The sequence below is a fragment of the Leptodactylus fuscus genome, chromosome 4 (genome assembly GCF_031893055.1).
Source record: "Leptodactylus fuscus isolate aLepFus1 chromosome 4, aLepFus1.hap2, whole genome shotgun sequence".
In the NCBI taxonomy this organism is placed as follows: Eukaryota; Metazoa; Chordata; class Amphibia; order Anura; family Leptodactylidae; genus Leptodactylus; species Leptodactylus fuscus.
This window is the reverse complement of record NC_134268.1, coordinates 159,378,012-159,400,946: the sequence shown is the minus strand read 5'-3', so window position 1 is coordinate 159,400,946 and position 22,935 is coordinate 159,378,012. Positions and strand designations below refer to the sequence as shown.

The following is a 22,935-nucleotide window of genomic DNA, read 5'->3' as shown; positions in this document are numbered from 1 at the left end:
CCCCTGCGTGCAATCAGGACAGGTGGAACTTTTACTCAATCAAAGAACCTCCCCTATAAGAGGTCACCAGACCTCCCCCTCCTCGTGTTAGTTCTAAAGTAGAGATTTCCAAACCCTTCAGAAAATTAACAAGCCAAACATACAGGGAGGGAGCTTTGTGCTGCTGTTTGGACTATGGGAAAACAGATTATCTACATAATCCTCTATTCCCCATACGTCCAACACAGCAGCACAACAGATGGGGAGGTAGCAAGAAATCCCCCCCTAGGGTGGGACTTCCTGACAAACTGATGTCAATACCGAGCGACCGAAGGCAGCCGCCTCCGCGCTAAAATCGTCCAACCTATCATGTCTCACAAAAGTTAAGTGAGAACTCCAGGTCGCTGCCGCACAAATCTGGTCCAGGGAGATGGAATATCTCTCCCCACATGTCGTGGCAACTGCACAACTAGAATGTGCCCTTAAAACTCAGGCGGAAGTAGGCCCTGAGTACTGAATGCTTGAGAGATGGCCTCCTTGATCCATCTCGCCAATGTTGCCTTCAAGGCTCTACACCCCTTGTATTTTCTGAAAAGACTTACCAGAAAGGTTTTCTGGGTCGACGGGACTTTTTGGAATAAATCCCGGGAGATATCTTAATTGTACCCTGTCTGGAAGAATAGTAAATACGGCTCAGAGGCTGCTAAAGCCTGCAGTTCTCCAGTACGCTTAGCTGATGTGACGGCTAAGAGGAATTCCACTTTGCAGAAGAGGAACTTTAGTCCTATGTCTTGTAGTGGTTCAAAGGGGGGCCCACAGAGCCCCTGCAGTACCATAGCTAAATCCCATTGGGGGATTAGGACTTGGATTGCGGGTCGGAGCCACCGGCCCCTCTTAAGGATTAACTTACCAACGAATCTTGAGACAATCTTATCCCTAATACGGCTGAAAGGGCAGCTACATGCACTTTTAATGTCACCGGGGTGAGGGCTTTCTCCAGCCCGCTTTACCAAAACTCCAATACCGTCTCCATAACTGGTATTGCACGTTGATTCTCTGTGCACCATTGCTGGTAAATTCTGCCAATCCTCATGTAGCTTCTATTCATAGAATCTGCCCTTGAGCAGGCCAGTGTTGTCCGCATGGCCTGTGACAATCCCCCATGTCCGTATAGGGTGCGGTCAACCTCCAGGCTGTCAGGTTGAACCTCTTCAGGTCCTGGCATAGCCACTTGTTTCGGGTTACCAGGTTGTGAAGAAGTGGAAGCCTCCAGTAATTCCCTCGACTCATCTGCATGAGGTGGGTAAATCATGCCCTTTTTGGCCAGAACGGTATGATGGCAATCACCCATACCTGGTCTTGACTGATCTTGGCCAATACCTTCGAAACCATGGGAAGTGGAGGGAAGATGTATGCCAGCCTGAACCTCCAAGGTATTGATAGGGCATCTACTGCCAAGGGGTTGTCCTCCTGGTAGAGGGAACAGACCCTCTCCACCTTGGCATTGTACTGGGTGGCCATCAGATCCACCTCGGGGAGACCCCTCATCCGAGTCAACTGACGAAAGACCTCCTGGTTGAGGGACCACTCGCCCGACACTGCTTCTCCCCTGCTGAGCTGGTCTGCCAGCACATTCAGATGTCCCCTTATGTGCACCGCACTGAGGTGGCTTAGATTTTCCTCAGCCCAGGAAAAAAAATCTGATCTGTTAGCTTGAAGAGGGAGGGGACCTCATCCCTCCCTGCTTGTTCAGGTAGAGGACCACCGTGACGTTGTCCGTCCTGACTCTGACCGCCTTGCCACGTAGATCCTGGGTGAAGTATAGCAGGGTTCAATACACTGCGCAGACTCGCGCCAATTCGATGACTGAGCAGTCTCCAGTCGGCTCCATGTCCCTTGTGCCAGGGTCTCCCCCCGATGCGCTCCCCAGCCATGGAAGGAGGCATCCGTTGTCAACAGGGTCCAGTCGGGCTGGACCGTGGACATCCCGTCCTTCAATAGGGACCACCATTGCAGTGATCGACGGGTACTGATGGACAACTGGATAGGCTTCTTCAGCCCTGAGGGGCTGCGGCTCCAAACCTTGAGGATCTCGCTCTGTAGTGGACGCATATGCTCTAGTGCCCATGGAACTGCATCTGCAGCTGCTGACATTAAACCTAGGATCTTACCCGAACCTCCCGCGTATCCGCCAGATGTTGCAACGCCCGACAAATCTACTCCTTCTGACTGTGAGGGAGAGATATCTCCATCCTCTGAGAGTCCACAATGAACCCAAGAACTGGATTCTGGTGGTGGGGACGACTGCCGAGTTTTGACCATTGATCAGCCCGCCTAACTCTTCTAGGAAGGCGATAGTGATCCTTAGGTGGGCCGCGAGAACCTCTGTTGAGTGGGCCTTTAACAGCCAATCGTCTAGGTACGGTATGATGAATATACCTTGGAGCCGAAGAGCTGCAACGACCGGGGCCACGACCTTTGTAAAGGTGTGGGGGGGGCGAGGATATTCCGAACGGAAGAGCTGTGAACTGCAGATGACACAGAGTACCGTTCAGCACAACCCCGATCCTCAAGAACCTTCTGTGTGGCGGAAATATCGGGATGTGTAAATATGCGTCCCTTAAATCTAGGGTGACAAACCTGTCTCCTCGGTGCAGAAAAGGTGTCACTGACCTGATAGTTCCCTTCCGGAAACGGGTCTTGAGGACGTATTGGTTGAGAAATCTTAAATCGACCACCATTCTCTGACTCCCGATGTTTTGGGTCCCAAAAACACTGGAGAGTAAAATCCGGTCGATTGCTCTGCCAGGCACTGGCTCTAGAGCGCCTTTGTCCAGGTATCCCTGAACAGCGTTCTCCAGAAGGATCTGCTTTTGAACACAAAACGCGGGTTTACACAAATTTGTCGGGTGGGTGAGATGTGAACTTTATTTTGTAGCTCGAATACACGAGCTGGAGGCCCCATGGGTCCTGAATGTGATGGCTCCATGCCGCCGAGAAGTGGGAAAGTCGACCTTCCACTGGCAAAGCGGATACAAGGGGAGGGGGGAGTAGACGTCAGAAGGTAGTTTCTCCTTCTCAGGCTCTCGGATGGTGTGTCAATTTATACCTCCATAATGGTATCCAGCTCTTTCCAAAAGAGCCTGCCCGGCTCAAACGGAAGTGCGCACAAGTTGTATTTGGAAGTACTATCTGCCCTCCAGGGCTTCATCCACAGGGGGCGTTTTGCGGCCGTGGCTAATGAGATAGCCTTCGCCGCAATCTTCACTTGATACAAACCTGCTTCTGCCAAATAATCCACTGCTACGGAGGTGGAGGATAGGAACGCCAGAAGATCATCACAGGGAACACCTGTATAGATATCTCTACACAGAGTAGATCTATTACCTCGCAGGAACTGAACGACTTCTCCTGTTGAACTCCCACGGAGGCCTGCGCAGATGCTGCAGTATAAATTCGGTGCAGGGAACCCTCTGCACGCCTGTATATCGCCTCCTGGAGATTTGAGCCATCTTCTGATGGCACTAACGTGCGCCTCGATAATTTAGAGACAGCCATATCGACTCTTGGGGGACGACCCCAGTGATCAAATTTGTAGTGACGCCGACACAGTAGGCGTTAGTTAGGCAGCCCACAGGCAGATGGCACAGATGGAGAAGGCAGATCTAGCCTTCGGGTAGAGTACGAACAGTATAGAACTCTAGACCTGGTGCACTTAACATAAAAGTCTGTTTCCTTACAGACAGCAACACGAAAAAAACTCCCCCTTTTTTTTTTTTTTTTTTTTTTTTTTAAAGGGACTTGTTCACTCACAAAAGTAGTCTTGGTGCACCTTAGCTTACCTCACCAGAGCTGTGGGAGTTGCTGGATAACTCACTGCCATCTCATAGGCTGCAGTTCCCATTAGCTGCGCTTTAGGGCAGCGGGAAGACCCGGCCAGATAGGTGCGGTAAAGCCATAACAATCGCACAGGGCATCGCAATAGACATGCACAACTATGCACTAAGCATAAAGGGAGCAGAAGCTGACACACAAATTCCATGCCTGTGAACTGTAACACAGCCAGGCACCTACAGGCCACAGTAATAGACATAAGGGTACTATTCCGTTATCGGGCCAGCAGCAGCGCAGTTCAGCAGCAGCTTTCGGGACAGCAGTTCAGCAGCGGGAATTACAATGACATCCGAGGACTGCTGGCCCGATGCTTGTGCCCAGTAACCAGTACATCGATGACCCCCCTCCCCCATCCTTCTCCTCCTGCCAGTGCTGCCCCCCAGCTCTCCTTACATCTTCCCCGTACCCTCTCCCCGCCACACGACTAGGCCTCACCTCAGCGCTAGTACCGAGACCGAAAGGAAAGACACCGGGGCTCAATCCAGGCCCTGACAAGAAACACGCCGACTATAGGAACGGTGAGCTACAGCGAGCCGGAGGGACAAATTTTCTGCAGCGTCCGGCGGCTATCTAGTAGCATTCATTGCTCAAGATTTACGGTGAGGCCTATTACAGGGAGAGGGTACGGGGCAGATGTAAGAAGAGCTGGGGGGCAGCACTGGAAGGAAGAGGAGGATGAGGGCATCGATCGATGTACTGCCTACTACACACAAGCACAGCCTCTATCATCGGGCCAGCATCGGCTTAGTCATGTGGCGGGGAGAGGGTACGGGGTAGATGTAAGGAGAGCTGGGGGGCAGCACTGGAAGGAGGAGGAGATGGAGGGGGGGTCATTGATGTACTGGCTACTGGGCACAAGCATCGGGCCAGCAGTCCTCGGATGTCATTGTAATTCCCGCTGCTGAACTGAACTGCTGTCCCGAAAGCTGGTGCTGAAATGCGCTGCTGCTGGCCCGATAACGGAATAGTACCGACATAAGTGCTCACACTATGCACTAAGCATGAAGGGAGCAAAGGCTCCACCCAAATTCCATGCCTGACTGTAACACAGACAGGCCATTTCAATAGAAATGAGTGCTCACACTATGCACCAAGCATGAAGGGAAGCAAGGCTCTCACACAAATTCCATGCCTGCCTGTAACACAGACAGGTACATACACACCACTGCAATAGACATAAGTGCTACACTATGCACTATGCATGAATGGAGCAAAGGCTCCACTCAAATTCCATGCCTGACTGTAACACAGACAGGCCATTGCAATAGAAATGAGTGCTCACACTATGCACTAAGCATGAAGGGAAGCAAGGCTCCCACACAAATTCCATGCCAGACTGTAACACAGACAGGTACATACAGGCTACTGCAATAGACATAAGTGCTACACTATGCACTAAGCATGAAGGGAAGCAAGGCTCCACACAAATTCCATGCCTGACTGTAACACAAACAGGCTATTGCAATAGACATAAGTGCTACACTATGCACTAAGCATGAAGGGAAGCAAGGCTCCACACAAATTCCATGCCTGACTGTAACACAAACAGGCTATTGCAATAGACATAAGTGCTACACTATGCACTAAGCATGAAGGGAAGCAAGGCTCCCACAAAAATTCCATGCCTGACTGCATTGCAATAGACATACAATCGACATAATAGAGTGCCCATAGCAAAAAGTATCAGTGCTTTTAGTTTTCAGAAAACACAGAGGAAAGCTAGGACTCAGCTTACCTTATTGGGCAGTGAATGAGCTGTGCACAGCTGAACCATCAGACACCATGCAAAGCAGGTAAGACAAAACCTAAATCTTTCTCTCAGAAGGAAAGAAAGAGAAGGAAAGAAAGGGAAAGAAGAAGGAGCTAACAGCCACCTTCTTCAGATCCCGGAGGAGGCCACAGGCCTCCTCACCACCTGTCCCTGTCCGCAGGACAGAAAAAAACACGAGGAGGGGGAGGTCTGGTGACCTCTTATAGGGGAGGTTCTTTGATTGAGTAAAAGTTCCACCTGTCCTGATTGCACGCAGGGGCAGGAATACCCCATCTGTTGTGCTGCTGTGTTGGACGTATGGGGAATGAGCATTCAGTCTTGAAACCTAGCCTAGTTGACGCTCACAATTCTCAAACAGCTCAGGGCCCACAATAGTCTTAATCTGCCCCTGGCTAAAACTTGTGTCAGTTAAATTAAATCATTCCTAGATTTCCCCTTTCCAACTTGACTTCTCTCTGCTCCACCACCTTTCCTGAAAGTGGCAAGCATGGCAATAAAGGAAAAAGTGGCACATTGTTTGGCACAAAAGTCATACTCAAAAAATGTGCCAATTTTTTGCTATAAAGCTGGCATACTCAATAAGAGGAAGAGGACCCGCACTAAAGCATTGTGTTTTGTTACACAGCCTTTTTCATTGTGTTTTTGCTGAGTTTTTCAACTGCCTTGCCAGTAAAAAAACTTCTTATTTCTATAATTTCAGAAAAATTTTAGGCTAAAGGCTATTAGGCTATTGTGGAAACATAGCGGGGGAAAAAAAGCCGTAAAAAAAATAAAAACAAAACAAAAAAAAAACATTACTTGCAAAGTGAATGGGATTCTGGCTAATCCTATCCACATATTGCAGAAAAAACTGCAGCAGAAAAGCTACATTTTTAAAAAAAGACCCACGTTTTTTAAAATCGCAGTCTGTGAATTTCCCTATAGGTTTAAGGGAAGAAAATCCGCAGGAAATTGCAAAAATGCAAAGGAAAATGCTGCAGAAAAAAACAGCAATGCGTTTCGTTACATGGGACCTAAGAAAGAAAAACACATATAACAACACAGAAAACAGAAGTCTGTATAGACAAAAAAAAAAAAAGAAAATCATAAACAATAAATGCTTTTTATAGATTGTTTTATCTGGTGTATACTTTTTTAAATCATGTCCTTCAGATAAACTCATAAAACAAGGCCAGCTGCCATTTCTTATTGATGCTGTCTAGGGACTGATATAATTATACTTAGCAATATCACCAAGTAATCTGTCTGTATACCTGTAATACTCATTTACTGGGTCCTAAATAGGTCACGGAGAAGGTCACCCCATACAATATGACAACATATCGCAGACATAAACTTCAAAGATAATGACCAATATCATCAGGCATTCAGAGAACACAATTTCTCTCTACAAAAATGTCTGTTCTATGAAGATACAATAGAAAAATACATAATTCAGTTTGATATAAACATAACAATAAATCTATAAGCATGTGACTGCAAACCTAACCACAATTATAGCCCACCAGGAAGCCATAATGTGACCTATTGAAGTAACAAGGCCTGGAGCCCTTTGTTGCATGTTCAAGAATTTGTAGAGCATGTGATGTGCAGAATCCAGAAAAAATGTGATCTAAAGAAAAGTAAGAGTGATCTTTCATCATTCATCCCTTTAATCAATGCACAAAGGAAAAGAATCAATGTAAAAATATTTCTCTAATATTATTCAAAAACAAAAATGATGTTTTTCCTCTTGAAGAGAAATGACAGGTATATAAAGGATTTCATTTCATGCTTTTATTTTAATAGAGATTTATGGAACGTTCATTATGATATATGATGTCAGATCCAAACCCTAACTCTAACGTTAAAATGTTTATTATTTGAACCTTTCGATGGTAAATGTAAAGCATGTATCATAATGATAACATACTACCTTACAATGTAAAGTAATGGTTTGTTCTATGCAGCAAACCTAAAGTACTTTTCTGGGATTTTGTAATCGATGATCTACCCATAGGGTAGGTCATCAGGTGAAGATCCATGGAATTTTGACACCCGGGACTCTGTGGAATATCTATTTGAAGCGACTTTAAAAGAAATGGGAAATATAAAGGAAACTTATACTTTTCCCTAATGACAAATCCACTCCTAGCTTTGGCTCAAAAATACTGCTAAAACGTGATAAAAAAGCAGCTTTTTTGCAACTTATTGCTTCAGCCTTCAAGTGAATCTATTGTGCTATGATATATATGAGCTATCCTTTGGATAGTTTCACAAGCCCTTTGAAGAGGCCACCAAATTTGTCAACAGGGACAACTGCAGCATCAGCAATATGATGCCTTTAATGTGTATGTTACAGAAAACATTTACACTCATGCAACATGGAACAGAAGAGGAGGAAGAATAGCTTCCACCTCTTAGTCAATGTCAACATCATCGCTCTGGGTTGATGGAGGAAGATGAGGATTTGGGTCAGCGTCATTATGGTGGAGGAACTAGCACTGGCAGGGTAGTATGCTCCGCTACTTACACAGCAACAAATGTATCATTAACATCAAGCAAAGAGATGAGTATCAGATGGCAGTGCTCTTAGACCCTCGCTATAAACCCCAAATGGGGAGATTCTTCCCTGATTCCCAAATATTAGAATATTGTCAGGCTAAGCTGTATATTCCACTTACCGCAGCATTCAGGGAGACCTCTGCAATTGCCAGTCACATGCAAACCCAGATGGATTCTGCCCACTCCCGGTGACTTACTCAGTCAGTTCTCCATCTCCACTGCCAGTGCCACAGTTACAAGTGTCAGAAGTAAAAGCAGTATCAACAACCACACTGTCTGGATTATAATTAGAGATGAGCGAACAGTAAAATGTTCGAGGTTCGATATTCGTTTCGAGTAGCCCCTCAATATTCGACTACTCGAATCGAATATCGAACCCTATTATAGTCTATGGGGGGGGGGGAATGCTCGTTTCAGGGGTAGGCAACGTTCGATCAAATTATACTTACCAAGTCCACGAGTGAGGGTCGGGCTGGACAGAGCCGACTGCGCATGCCCGCACTACAAGCGGACATGCGCAGTCGGCTCTGCCCAGGCCCGATGCCTTACAGAGTGAATGAAGAGCCAGAAGACGCCGCGGGAAAGCTGCACGGAGAAGACTTCTAAAGGTAGGAGAAGAACCAGCGTTGATTGGCCGACTGTATAGCATTCAGCCAATCAATGCTGGTTCTGTATTGAACTTTTACATTCGAACAGCGAGTGGTACTCGATTGAGTACGAGTATTTCGAATATCGTAGTATTCAATCGAATACCTACTTGATCGAGTACTACTCGCTCATCTCTAATTATAATGAATCAGAAATTTTTCACTATACATTGCCATCCGGAGCCATAAAAGGCAAACAACACCCACCAGAGTATAAAGTGCACCTATATTCCAGCAGGTAACTGGGCCAATAGGTTAGAGCAGTGGAAGTAGCTGTCCCAGTTTGTCATGGAAGTTTTATCTTTTCTGGCCTCAAGCTGAGAAGTTGTTCAGTGCTGATGGTGGTGTGGTAACATCTAGATGGACGAAATTGTCCAAGCTAGAGTGGAAAAAATATCTTTTGCCAAAATGAATCAGGCATGGATACACCTCCAACTGATGTTTCTGAATAGTGGTGACACTGTCTCTCTGTATCATCATGTTCCATTTACTGTACTACTAATGCCGCCTGCTACTCCTACAAAGGTACCACCATTGCCACCATACAGCCAGACATGTCTTGCGGCCTGGTCCATCATATCATTCATGCTTCCCAACTTTTAAAGGATTAATAGAGGGACAGAATATGCACCATGGCTATTTTATCCCCACACAGTTCCAATTTGATGCTACCCATTCCAATCAATTTTTCTTTGGGCCCCCACACAGTAAAGTGCCCCTACAGTCATCCTGACATGGTATGCCCCCACATAACAATGTCCCCCTCCAATTGCCCACGAGTAATAAATAAACTGCTAATACTCACATCCCCCTGTTCACCCGCTGTTCTTCTGTCTCTGGTCCAGAACCTCCAAGAAGCTGCAGGCGCAATGTAAGTGACATCACTACATCTTACTACTGCGGGAGCAGAGACAGGGAGCAAATAGTGAAGCAGGGAGCCAGTGGCTCCCTGCTACACTATTGTATATGCAACTCATCTGCATTTGAGTTGAAATCAGGACAGACCTCCCGCCGACCAGGACAGCACCCAAAATCCAAAACTAAACAAATCTTGAGAGGTTGCTTATCTCTAATTGTGAGCTTCTTCCAGTCTACACGTCAAACTGAGGCTTGCTGGGAAGTAACACATGATAAGTAATATTTTGTTTCACATTAGTTTAATGAGCTTGTTAATGAGAACGAGCTTCTAGGACTGATCTTTGGATAATATTTAGTCTCTGGATACTTTCGCTGAATTTAAAATGAATATTTATTAAGCCAAAAAAATTATGTAAACTGCTTGTTTTATTACTACAGACAAACACTTCAGATGCAGTTATACCCAGGATAACCCACATAACGATTCCTAGAGTGTGTGTCTCTGTTTGCACAAACTGGACACAATATATTTGGGTACTGAACTGACATAATTATAGAAATATTTTCAATTTTCACTTGCACATTCATTTTTTGGAACATAAATTCAAGACTTGAGTAAAAGTGCTGACCATGCCCCTTGATAAATTTCATGAGGTTGTAATTTCCAAATTAGTAGGAATCCCACTTTACTGGCACATCTGGAGCTCTTCAAAAGAGACTTGTTGTCCAAAAGCAAATGCATCTAATCTCTGCACTCCAGAAGCCAAAAAGGTAGCGCCTCTTCCCCTCTGAGCAGTGCTGTCTGCCCAAACAGGAGTTTATGCCTATATATATATACTAGCTGGTACCCGCGACTTCGTCTGCGGTGATTGTAGCAGTGGGTATATACAGGCGCGGGTAAGGTTTTCGTAGTGTGTATAAGGTATGGGATATGAAATGTAACTTTGTATCTTGTGTTTGCTGTAATTCAGAGAATACGTGAGACGTTTCTGTTGAAGTTACTTTGTATTTGAGCTGCTATACGGTGTTGTGAGAAACTGTACATAGTGACTTTGGGACAGAAGTATTTGAAGTTAACCCTTTCCCCTGATGGTATTTTTTGACTTTCGTTTTTTGACTCCCCTCCTTCTAAACCCCATAACTTTTTTATTTCTCCGCTCCCAGAGCCATATGAGGTCTTGATCTTTGCGGGACAAATTTTTCTTCATGATGCCACCATTAATTATTCTATATAATGTACTGGGAAGCAGGGAAAAAATTCAGAATGGGGTGGATGTCAAGAAAAAATGCATTTCTGCGACTTTCTTACGGGCTTTGGTTTTACGGCGTTCACTGTGCAACCAAAATGACATGTCCCCTGTATTCTGTGTTTCGTTACGATTCCGGGGATACCAAATTTATATGGTTTTATTTCCATTTTGACCCCTTAAAAAAAATCCAAAACTGTGTTAAAAAATTATTTTTTGAAAAGTCGCCATATTCCGACAGTCGTAACTTTTTTATACATGCGTGTACGGGGATGTATAGGGCGTCTTTTTTTGCGGGACCAGGTGTACTTTGTAGTTCTACCATTTTCGGGAAATGTTATTGCTTTGATCACTTTTTATTCAAATTTTTATCAGAATGAAAACAGTGAAAAAATGGCGGTTTTGCACTTTTGACCATTTTTCCCGCTACGGCGTTTACCGAACAGGAAAAATATTTGTATAGCTTTGTAGAGCGGGAGATTTCGGACACGGGGATACCTAACATGTATATGTTTCACAGTTTTTAACTACTTTTATATGTGTTCTAGGGAAAGGGGGGTGATTTGAATTTTTAATCCTTTTTATTTATTTTTTATATTTTTTTTACTTTTTTTAAACTTTTTTCTTTGCATTTATTAGACCGCCTAGGAGTATTGACATGGGTGGGCGGTGTCGCGGATTGTCAGAGCGGTGGGGGTCGGCAAACATGGCTGCTCCGGAGCGTTAAAGAGAGCCTCCTGGAGTATCGTTAAGGGGAGGGGCAAAGTGGTAAAGTATCTGTATATGAGATTGTGTGGGCTTAGGGGCGAGGCTGCAGAGGGCAATATGAATTGTGTGGCTTGCTATGGTCCAAAGTGTGTGAGATTGCAGAGATGGTGATGTGAGTTTGGGGTTTGTGGGGGTCCTGGCACAAACGTATGTGCGCTATTGTGACGAAAAGTAGCCTATTGTTTAATCGGGTGTATTATCTATGTTTGTGGAAAATTTCAGCCAAATCGGTGGAGCGGTTTTTCCGTGATTGAGGAACAAACATCCGAACATGAAAACATCCAAACACACAAACCCACAAACTCACAAACTTTCACATTTATAATATTAATAGGATATATATATATATATATATATATATATATATATATATATATAAAACATCGTTGAGAAAGATCACAGTGCCATCACTTTTTGGTACATTCCACAGCAATGGCACCTTAGAGGTTCTTTAATTGCATCATAGCGCCTGATTCCAGCAAAAGCCCAAAGCTCCTGCTTACCTTATGTGCCCAGTCATGTGTCCAAACAAAAGTTTACATAGAAAAATAATTGGTAACAAACTGTGGGTTGTTTTTGCTCCTTTATCTCCTTGTGAAAATTAAAAAATTGGGACTAAAGCAATTTATAAGGAAAATAGTATTCCTATTCTAAGAAACCCCTGTGGGAGAAAAATGTTCAATATATCTCGAGAAATTTCACCTCCATTTTCTTTTAATTCCTATGAAACAATTACAGGGTTAACAAACTACCAAAGTGCTGTTTTGAAAATGGGGGTTTCTAATATATTTGGCTTTAAAATTCCCTTCAGAAAGCATCTTGTTCCTAAAACTTGATTTAATTTTTTTTTTAAATATGTTTTACACATGAAATTAAAGGATCTTCAAAGCGCAATGAAAACAAAGCAGAGCTATGATAAAGAACTTGAGTATTGCAACGTTTTCAAAATTTTCACCAAATACAATGTGTCACAAAAAAAAAAAAGAAACATAGTGAGAATCACTAGGATAAATGCATTATGAAGTTATTGTCACATAAAGTTAAAGATTTCAGACTGGTCCAAGCCACAACTGGCTGCATCCTTAAGGAGTTATTAATAAGTAAGATGGTATCACATTACACCTTCTTGTCTAAATAAACCATTGCTTATGCATGCCTTTATGATCATGGATAAGGAGCCAGAGGTCCTCAGTGTATTATAGTGCTATAGGCCATATCGAACCACAAGCCTGCATGCTGCATCAGGTTTTATATAAGAGCAGACATATATATCCTGTGCAATGTATGTAGATTCCCAGGGGCCCAGAACAGAGGGGGGCCCAACTACACTATAGTACTGATTTAGATAATTAGTCACAGCAGGGCCCTAATCAGTTCTCAGGATTCCAGTAGGGCTCAGAGAACTGTATAAATATATTAGGATGGAGGTGGGATTATATTTATAACAGTATGAACAAGATAACAAGAAGCATACTGTGATGTTTACTGCATGCACATTGTGTAGTTGCGATTGTGTAATATGTGTTTCTGTGCTTATGTGATTTGTGTTGCTCTGCATTTTGTGATGTGTGTTCCTGTGCTTGTGTGATAGGTATTCTTGCATTTGTGCAATGTGTTTTGCCGTGTTTGTGTTTTGCTGTGCTTGTGTGACATTTGCGCTTGCATGATGTGTGCTGTACTTAGTGTGTGAGATATTCTGTGCTTGTGTAATGTGTTTACTATGTTTGCGCGATGTGTGCCCAGTGTTTGTATGATGTGATTTGCTGTGAATGTCCGATCTGTATACAAAATGTATTTGCTGTGCAATTTGTATCACTTAAAGGGGTTATTCACATTATTAAAATTGATAGCCTATCCGAAAAACAGAATAATGTTTTTTTCATAGTGGCTGCGTTTTGCAGCTTTGTCCCACTTGAGTGAATAAGAAAACAGTGCACTGCTCAGAACAGCCGCTATGTAAATTACAGTACTGCATCCTGAGTATGGATAGCTCGAGCACCAGAGGAAAACAATATAGAGTTCTGCAACACTCATGCAAGGGCATCCCCTAAACTGCTGATAGGCAAGATAGGCATTCATTTTATTAACCTGGATAACCCTGATAAGGCCTATAAACAATTCAGGCACATAGGTCCCTGCTCTCCCACAACTCTATAATAGTACAAAGTGACAATAAATTATTATTTTTAAGTCTTCCCCCCTCTTACAGTTATTTTTATCAAGAAACGTAATGTTTTCCATGTCACTATGTAAAAAGATTAAAATAATCAGAGACTCCTGAAGTTTCACAATGACCAAAAAGCCTAATAACATGTTGCCATCACTTGTTTTCTGGAGATTCCTTTTCAGCAGTCATCTCCTATCACAGGCAGGATTACACATACAGTATACAAACTTGTCATACACGAATGACCACTGTATTCCGATTTCTGCATTCTTTTGCCACCTGGAGTCTTTCCTTTCTGATTCCCTTAGACAAGCTGAAAGAATCGTATGGATGATTCCAGTGATGAAGCCATATTACAGAGGCACCTCACCACCTATTCTACCTAGTCTACTCTACTTCAGAGAAAAAAAATCCAGTGATTGTGACAAGAAAAGAAGAACAAACTACAGAAAAAGAGACATTAATTTCCCCAAGATAGAAGAGTTTCAACAAAATCCTCAGGCTGGGTTCACACCTGCAGTGGCGGATCCAGGGTTTGCGGGGCCCTGGGCAATTGACTTTGGCGGGGCCCAACGCGCAGCGTGCTGCAGCAAATTAGCCCCCCCCCCCACTTTTATGTTGACCGCCCATTCTCATTCATTTTTCATGTGATTCCACACACTATAATCCTCCTACAGTCACCCGTAAATTATATGTCCCCCCTCCATCTCTCCCCATTTTCATATACACCCTTCATCTACCCCTAGTTTCATGTCCCCCCCTCTATCTCTGTCCCCAGTTTCATGCCATTCTCCCCCTTTATCTGCCCACAGTTTCATGTCCCCCCCCATGTCTCTGCCCCAGTGTCATGCCGTTCTCCCCCCTTCATCTGCCCCAATGTCATGCCATTCTCCCCCCCTTCATCTGCCCCAGTGTCATGCCATTCTCCCCCATTCATCTGCCCCTGTGTCATGCCATTCTCCCCCCCTTCATCTGCCCCAGTGTCATGCCATCCCCCCCTTCATCTGCCCCAGTATCATGCCATTCTCCCCCCTTCATCTGCCTCAGTGTCATGCCGTTCTCCCCCCCTTCATTTGCCCCAGTGTCATGCCGTTCTCTCCCCCTTCATTTGCCCCAGTGTCATGCCGTTCTCGCCCCTTCATCTGCCCCAGTGTCATGCCGTTCTCCCCCCTTCATCTGCCTCAGTGTCATGCCGTTCTCCCCCCCTTCATCTGCCACAGTGTCATGCTGTTCTCTCCCCCTACATCTGCCCCAGTGTCATGCCATTCTCCCCCCTTCATCTGCCCCAGTGTCATGCTGTTCTCCCCCTCTATCTGCCCGTGTCATGCTGTTCTCCCCCCCTCCATCTGCCCCAGTGTCGTGCTGTTCTCCCCCCCTCCATCTGCCCCAGTGTCATGCCGTTCTTCCCCCTCCATCTGCCCCAGTGTCATACCATTCTCCCCCCTCCATCTGCCCCAGTGTCATGCCGTTCTCCCCCCCTCCATCTGCCCCAGTGTCATGCCGTTCTCCCCCCCTCCATCTGCCCCAGTGTCATGCCGTTCTCCCCCCCTCCATCTGCCCAAGTGTCATGCCGTTCTCCCCCCCTCCATCTGCCCCAGTGTCATGCCGTTCTCCCCCCCTCCATCTGCCTCAGTGTCATGCTGTTCTCCCCCCCTCCATCTGCCCCAGTGTCATGCTGTTCCCCCCCTCCATCTGCCCCAATGTCATGCTGTTCTCCCCCCCTCTATCTGCCCCAGTGTCATGCTGTTCTCCCCCCCTCCATCTGCCCCAGTGTCATGTCGTTCTCCCCCCTCCATCTGCCCCAGTGTCATGCTGTTCTCCCCCCCCCATCTGCCCCAGTGTCATGCCGTTCCCCCCTCCCCTTCATTTGCCCCCCCAGTTTCATGGGCCCCCTTCATTATGTTCCACCTTAATATTTAATACAAAACAAACACACTCACCTTCCATCACTCACCTTCCATCGTTCCCCCGACGCTCCTCTCTCTCACTCCAGTGCAGTCACATACGCGATGCAGGAGCTGTGACCTCAGCTCCTGGTTAGCTCCGGCCCGGCTTGCGTGTGTAAGCGTGATGTGATGACGTCATCGTGCCTACACACGCAAGCCGGGCCGGAGCTTTAAAGCAGGAGCTGATCTCACAGCTCTTGCATCGCGTATGTATTCCAGCTCATCGGCGGCGGATGAAATCTGTGGGCCCCGGCACTTGCCCGACTATGCCGGCTCCGAGGCTGACCGGGACCATTTTGTTAGGGCCAGGCCGCGGGGCCCCGCTAAGCGCGGGGCCCCGGGCGGTTGCCCGGCTCGCCCGGCCCTGGATCCGCCCCTGCACACCTGCATTGGAATTTTTGACTCTGCTGCAGAATCCACTTAAAATCATGAAGAGAAAAGTCCTACAAGCAAACCCTATGGACCACATTATAGTCTATGGCAGGGATAGGGAACCTTCGGCTCTCCAGCTGCTGTGAAACTACAACTCCCATCATGCTCCATTGCACATCTCTATTGCACAATCTGGGAGCCAACTCAATAGAGATGTATTAAAGGCTACGGCACAGTGCTTCACCGCAGAAGGAAGATAGGAAGAAGACAGGTAAAATATAATAGGGTACAGGGTGGGATGAGTGAGGTGCGAAAGGCTAGCAGTGGGAGGAATAGCTAGGGAGATGGGGAGCAGGTGTTAGAGAGAGAGGGGGGAGGAGTGAAAGGGAGACAGTGTAAGAGCCTATATCTACCAGAATGCATTGCAGCAGGAAGCTACACCTTGTAAACTAATGCTGAATGTGCTAGGCGCTCCCAGAGAAGAAGTTACTCAAAACACTGCTAAAGTTATATTGGGTGCACTTATTAACCCATTAATAGCATTAACGTACCTTTTTAAAAAGAAATAAAAATTGCCCGAAAACCGCTTTAAGATAAAAACTGTTTAATTATAAAACAATATAATTGTATAATATATTTAATAACGTAGCATTTTATTTTCAAGCTGGAGTCAATTAATTTTTCTCAGGCTACCCAGAACTGGCCCCCAATGTCAAATAAATAACTGACTCAAGGGTTATGTCTCTAATTTCCAGATGGATAGCATTGGAGTACACCAATCATAATAGGTGATGACCACTTCTTGCCATCCCTGCACAGTGACCTGTGTATAGGTCACAGAACATGTCAAGAAAACTCTGAAACAAACATTATTGAAAATCTCTCTTGTGACAATGGTCCATGTGACGTACTGTATCAGAAAATGCCTGTCCACGTAACCATATACGGGAAATAAAATAAAAAAAATGTGCAGTCGGAGAATAAAAGCATATTAGGAAAGCGGAGCACATTTTCATACAGGATTTTATTTAGGGAGAAAAATAGAAAAGGTGATACATTCCCTTTAGGGGTTAATTTATCAAAAACCTAATTTATTATTTATCAAAACAGGGATAAATTAGTTATGCTAATGTATGTCTAGTCATGACAGGCATAAAAAGAAATTCAAACACAAAATTCAAAAGCTTTACTAAGCGGTGTGTACCTTAAACTCCATAAGGAACTGTCCTAGTTTGACAACTTTTTTTATGTTTTTCATCCATTTAAAAAGCTATGTGTTTTTTATATTTAGCTTTATATTTCTTATATACCTTCCTCTTGTGTTCCACTCTTTCCTTTAATGTTACCGTTATGCAACAATATTAAAGGGATTCTATCATTAAATTGCTACACACGTAGGAATAGCCTTAATAAAGGCTATTCTCCTACCATTAGATGTCTTCTCCGTGCCGCCGTTCGGAAGAAATCCCGGCTTTCCTCGGTATGCAAATGAGTTCTCTCGCAGCACTGAGGCATCCCCAATGCTGCGAGAGAAATCTCCAGCGCCACCTCCATCTTCATCTGGAATGGCCTCTCTCTGCGTATTCCTCCGGCACTGGATTCAAACATACGCATGCGCAGTTGGTCTGCTGTCGGGTCTCGGGCAGAGCCAACGGCACATGCCTGCAGCCATTTTTTTGTGGCTGCTTTTTTAATGGATTAGGTTTCTATTCTCAGGGCCACCATCAGGAATTTTGGGGCCCCATACAGCCTAAGTGTCTGCCCCCCCCCGCCATTTTAAAACTACCTTATTTTGTGACATACCAATTCTGTATTACATTTCCCTTTATTTAGCAGCATTACAAGGCTTAATCAGATTCTATTTGCTGGTACAATGTGCTACGTGTGACAGCGCCTATAGCGAGCCAACACCATCTATAAGAGCCCTCCTAATAAATCCTCAGGGCTTTTTCACATTGTGTTTTTGGCCTCCCTTGCCGGGATACGTTGGTAACCAGTCAGAATCTGCTGTCAACTTATCCCTGCACGAAGAACTGGCCATTAAAAAAAAAAAAAGGGGGGCCTGCAGTTCTCCGTGCAGGGATAAGTGGGGAGCTGATTGTGACTGGTTACCAACGTATCCCGGCAAGGGAGGCCAAAAACGCAATGTGAACACTCCTTTAAAGTGAAAGTCTCACCCCCAAACAGGCTGCTATGCTAGTAACATAGCGGCCTACATCATTATTATTCTCCAGCTAAAAACTTATATATTATATATTATTGCCCCAGTTCCCTCTCCGCAGTGCTGCACACCCGATGCCCCAACAATCCCCCCCCGTCCACCTTCTAACATCTTTCCATTGCCCCCTGTACCCATACCTCTCAACTTTTGAAGAACCAAGAGGGACAAAATGTGCAGTGCGCTTTGCGCGCCGCGGGAAATTTAGCCCCACCCACTGTTATGTTGACCCCGCCCACTCATTAATTTTCCATTTGCCCGCACACTGTATAATCCTCCTACATTCACCCGTAAATTATATGTCCCCCCTCCGTCTCTCCCCCAGCTTCATATATACCCTTCATCTGCCCCGAGATTCATGTCCCCTCCATCTCTGCCCCCAGATTCATGTCCTCACATCTCTGCACCCAGATTCATGTCCCTCCATCTCTGCCCCCAGATTCATGTCCCCTCCATCTCTGCCCCCAGATTCATGTCCCTCCATCTCTGCCCCCAGATCCATGTCCCCTCCATTTCTGCCCACAGATTCATGTCCTCACATCTCTGCCCCCAGATTCATGTCCTCACATCTCTACCCCCAGATTCATGTCCCTCCATCTCTGCCCCCAGATGCATGTCCCCTCCATCTCTGCCCCCAGATTCATGTCCCCTCCATCTCTGCCCCCAGATTCATGTCCCCTCCATCTCTGCCCCCAGATTCATGTCTCTCCATCTCTGCCCCCAGTGTCATGCCGTCCTCTCCTTCATCTGCCCCCAGTTTCACGTTCCACATTACACTTACTTTCTCCTTCGTTCCCCCGCTGCACTCTGCGCGCCTCTCTCTCTTACTGGCGCACAGTTGTAGACGCGATGTGACGTCATCACATCGCGTCTACACTGCCGGGTAGCTGGCGGCAGCGGCGAAGTGAGGAGCTGACACAGGTCAGCTCCTCGCTTTAGCGGCTGAAGCGAGCAGACCTGTGTCAGCTCCTCGCTTCGCCGCTGCCGCCTCTCTCGCTGACACATATGCGGCTGAGCCGGGTTCCGGCTCAGCCGCATATGTGTCACCGAGAGAGGCGGCGAAGCGAGGAGCTGACACAGCTCAGCTCCTCGCTTCTGCCGCATATGTGTCAGCGAGAGAGGCGTGCAGTGGCGAAGCGAGGAGCTGACACAGGTCAGCTCCTCGCTTCAGCCGCGTATGTGTTCAACTCAGATGTGCGTCCTCTGGACGCAGATCTGAGTTGAAACAGGACATACAATGACTGCTGCCGGCGCCAGGGGGCCCGGGCCCCCCCCATTTTTAAATTTGGCCGGGCCCCTGACGCCAGTAGCAGTAGTACTGGCCTATCGGTGGCCCTGTCCATTCTGGGAGTTCCCAAGAGGACCCCCGAACGGAAACCCAAATGCAGGTGTGAACCTAGCCGGATAAATCTGGCACATTGAGTCTTTTCATAAAGGTGATGAATTTGTCAGTAAAAATTTCAAAACTTACAATATATTTATAATTGTACTTCAGTATGAATGCCAAATCTTAAAAGCAGGCAGTTATGTCTGAGCAATGTCTTACACTGCACCTGTCATTCTGAACATTTTCCAAATACAAGTGCCTGGGGACAGAGGCTTCCCCTCCTGTAAGCGTGTGACACAATGCTGAGTGAGTGCAGTACATCTGTGAGTGTGCCACAATATTGTGTGAGTGCAGTACATCTGTGAGTGTGCCACAATATTGTGTGAGTGCAGTACATCTGTGTGTGTGACACAATGCTGTGTGAGTGCAGTACATCTGTCTGTGTGTGACACAATGCTGTGTGAGTGCAGTACACCTGTGTGTGTGTGACACAATGCTGTGTGAGTGCAGTACATCTGTGTGTGTGACACAATGTTGTGTGAGTGCAGTACATCTGTGTGTGACACAATGCTGTGTGAGTGCAGCACATCTCTGTGTGTGACACAATGCTGTGAGAGTGCAGTACATCTGTGTGTGTAGCACAATGCTGTGTGAGTGCAGTACATCTGTGTGTGTAGCACAATGCTGTGTGAGTGCAGTACATCTGTTTGTGTGTGACACAATGCTGTGTGAGTGCAGTACATATGTGTGTGTGTGACACAATGCTGTGTGAGTGCAGTACATCTGTGTGTAACACAATGCTGTGTGATTGCAGTACATCTGTGTGTGTGACACAATGCTGTGTGAGTGCAGTACCTCTGTGAGCAACACAATGCTGTGTGAGTGCAGTACATCTGTGTGTGTAACACAATGCTGTGTGATTGCAGTACATCTGTGTGTGTGACACAATGCTGTGTGAGTGCAGTACCTCTGTGTGTAACACAACGCTGTATGAGTGCAGTACATCTGTGTGTGACACAATGCTGTGTGAGTGCAGTACATCTGTGTGTGTGACACAATGCTGTGTGAGTGCAGTACATCTGTGTGTGTGACACAATGCTGTGTGAGTGCAGTACATCTGTGTGTGTGTGACACAATGCTGTGTGAGTGCAGTACATCTGTGTGTGTGTGACACAATGCTGTGTGAGTGCAGTACATGTGGGTGTAACACAATGTTGTGTGAGTGCAGTACATCTGTGTGAGTGACACAATGCTGTGTGAGTGCAGTACCTGTGTGTAACACAATGCTGTGTGAGTGCAGTACATCTGTGTGTGACACAATGCTGTGTGAGTGCAGTACATGTGGGTGTAACACAATGCTGTGTGAGTGCAGTACATCTGTGTGAGTGACACAATGCTGTGTGAGTGCAGTACCTCTGTGTGTGTGACACAATGCTGTGTGAGTGCAGTACATCTGTGTGTGTGTGACACAATGCTGTGTGAGTGCAGTACATCTGTGTGTGTGACACAATGCTGTGTGAGTGCAGTACCTCTGTGAGCAACACAATGCTGTGTGAGAGCAGTACATCTGTGTGTGTAACACAATGCTGTGTGATTGCAGTACATCTGTGTGTGTGACACAATGCTGTGTGAGTGCAGTACATCTGTGTGTGTGTGACACAATGCTGTGTGAGTGCAGTACATCTGTTTGTGTGTGACACAATGCTGTGTGAGTGCAGTACATGTGGGTGTAACACAATGCTGTGTGATTGCAGTACATCTGTGTGTGTGTAACACAATGCTGTGTGATTGCAGTACATCTGTGTGTGTGACACAATGCTGTGTGAGTGCAGTACCTCTGTGAGCAACACAATGCTGTGTGAGTGCAGTACATCTGTGTGTGTAACACAGTGCTGTGTGATTGCAGTACATCTGTGTGTGTGACACAATGCTGTGTGAGTGCAGTACCTCTGTGTGTAACACAACGCTGTATGAGTGCAGTACATCTGTGTGTGACACAATGCTGTGTGAGTGCAGTACATCTGTGTGTGTGACACAATGCTGTGTGAGTGCAGTACATCTGTGTGTGTGTGACACAATGCTGTGTGAGTGCAGTACATCTGTGTGTGTGACACAATGCTGTGTGAGTGCAGTACATCTGTGTGTGTGACACAATGCTGTGTGAGTGCAGTACATCTGTGTGTGACACAATGCTGTGTGAGTGCAGTACATCTGTGTGTGTGTGACACAATGCTGTGTGAGTGCAGTACATGTGGGTGTAACACAATGCTGTGTGAGTGCAGTACATCTGTGTGAGTGACACAATGCTGTGTGAGTGCAGTACCTCTGTGTGTAACACAATGCTGTGTGAGTGCAGTACATCTGTGTGTGACACAATGCTGTGTGAGTGCAGTACATGTGGGTGTAACACAATGCTGTGTGAGTGCAGTACATCTGTGTGAGTGACACAATGCTGTGTGAGTGCAGTACATCTGTGTGTGTGACACAATGCTGTGTGAGTGCAGTACATCTGTGTGTGTGTGACACAATGCTGTGTGAGTGCAGTACATCTGTGTGTGTGTGACACAATGCTGTGTGAGTGCAGTACATGTGGGTGTAACACAATGCTGTGTGAGTGCAGTACATCTGTGTGTGTGACACAATGCTGTGTGAGTGCAGTACATCTGTGTGTGTGACACAATGCTGTGTGAGTGCAGTACATCTGTGTGTGTGACACAATGCTGTGTGAGTGCAGTACATCTGTGTGTGTGTGACACAATGCTGTGTGAGTGCAGTACATCTGTGTGTGTGTGACACAATGCTGTGTGAGTGCAGTACATGTGGGTGTAACACAATGCTGTGTGAGTGCAGTACATCTGTGTGTGTGTGACACAATGCTGTGTGAGTGCAGTACATCTGTGTGTGTGTGACACAATGCTGTGTGAGTGCAGTACATCTGTGTGTGTGTGACACAATGCTGTGTGAGTGCAGTACATGTGGGTGTAACACAATGCTGTGTGAGTGCAGTACATCTGTGTGAGTGACACAATGCTGTGTGAGTGCAGTACCTCTGTGTGTAACACAATGCTGTGTGAGTGCAGTACATCTGTGTGTGACACAATGCTGTGTGAGTGCAGTACATGTGGGTGTAACACAATGCTGTGTGAGTGCAGTACATCTGTGTGAGTGACACAATGCTGTGTGAGTGAAGTACATCT

General features: G+C 45.9%; 2 pseudogenes; one reads left to right on the top strand and one right to left on the bottom strand.

Moving 5' to 3' along the window:
* Positions 1 to 19,312: 19,312 nt before the first annotated feature.
* On the bottom strand, positions 19,313 to 19,471 carry LOC142201729 (small nucleolar RNA SNORA17; annotated as a pseudogene).
* On the top strand, positions 19,395 to 19,505 carry LOC142201732 (small nucleolar RNA SNORA17; annotated as a pseudogene).
* Positions 19,506 to 22,935: the final 3,430 nt, after the last annotated feature.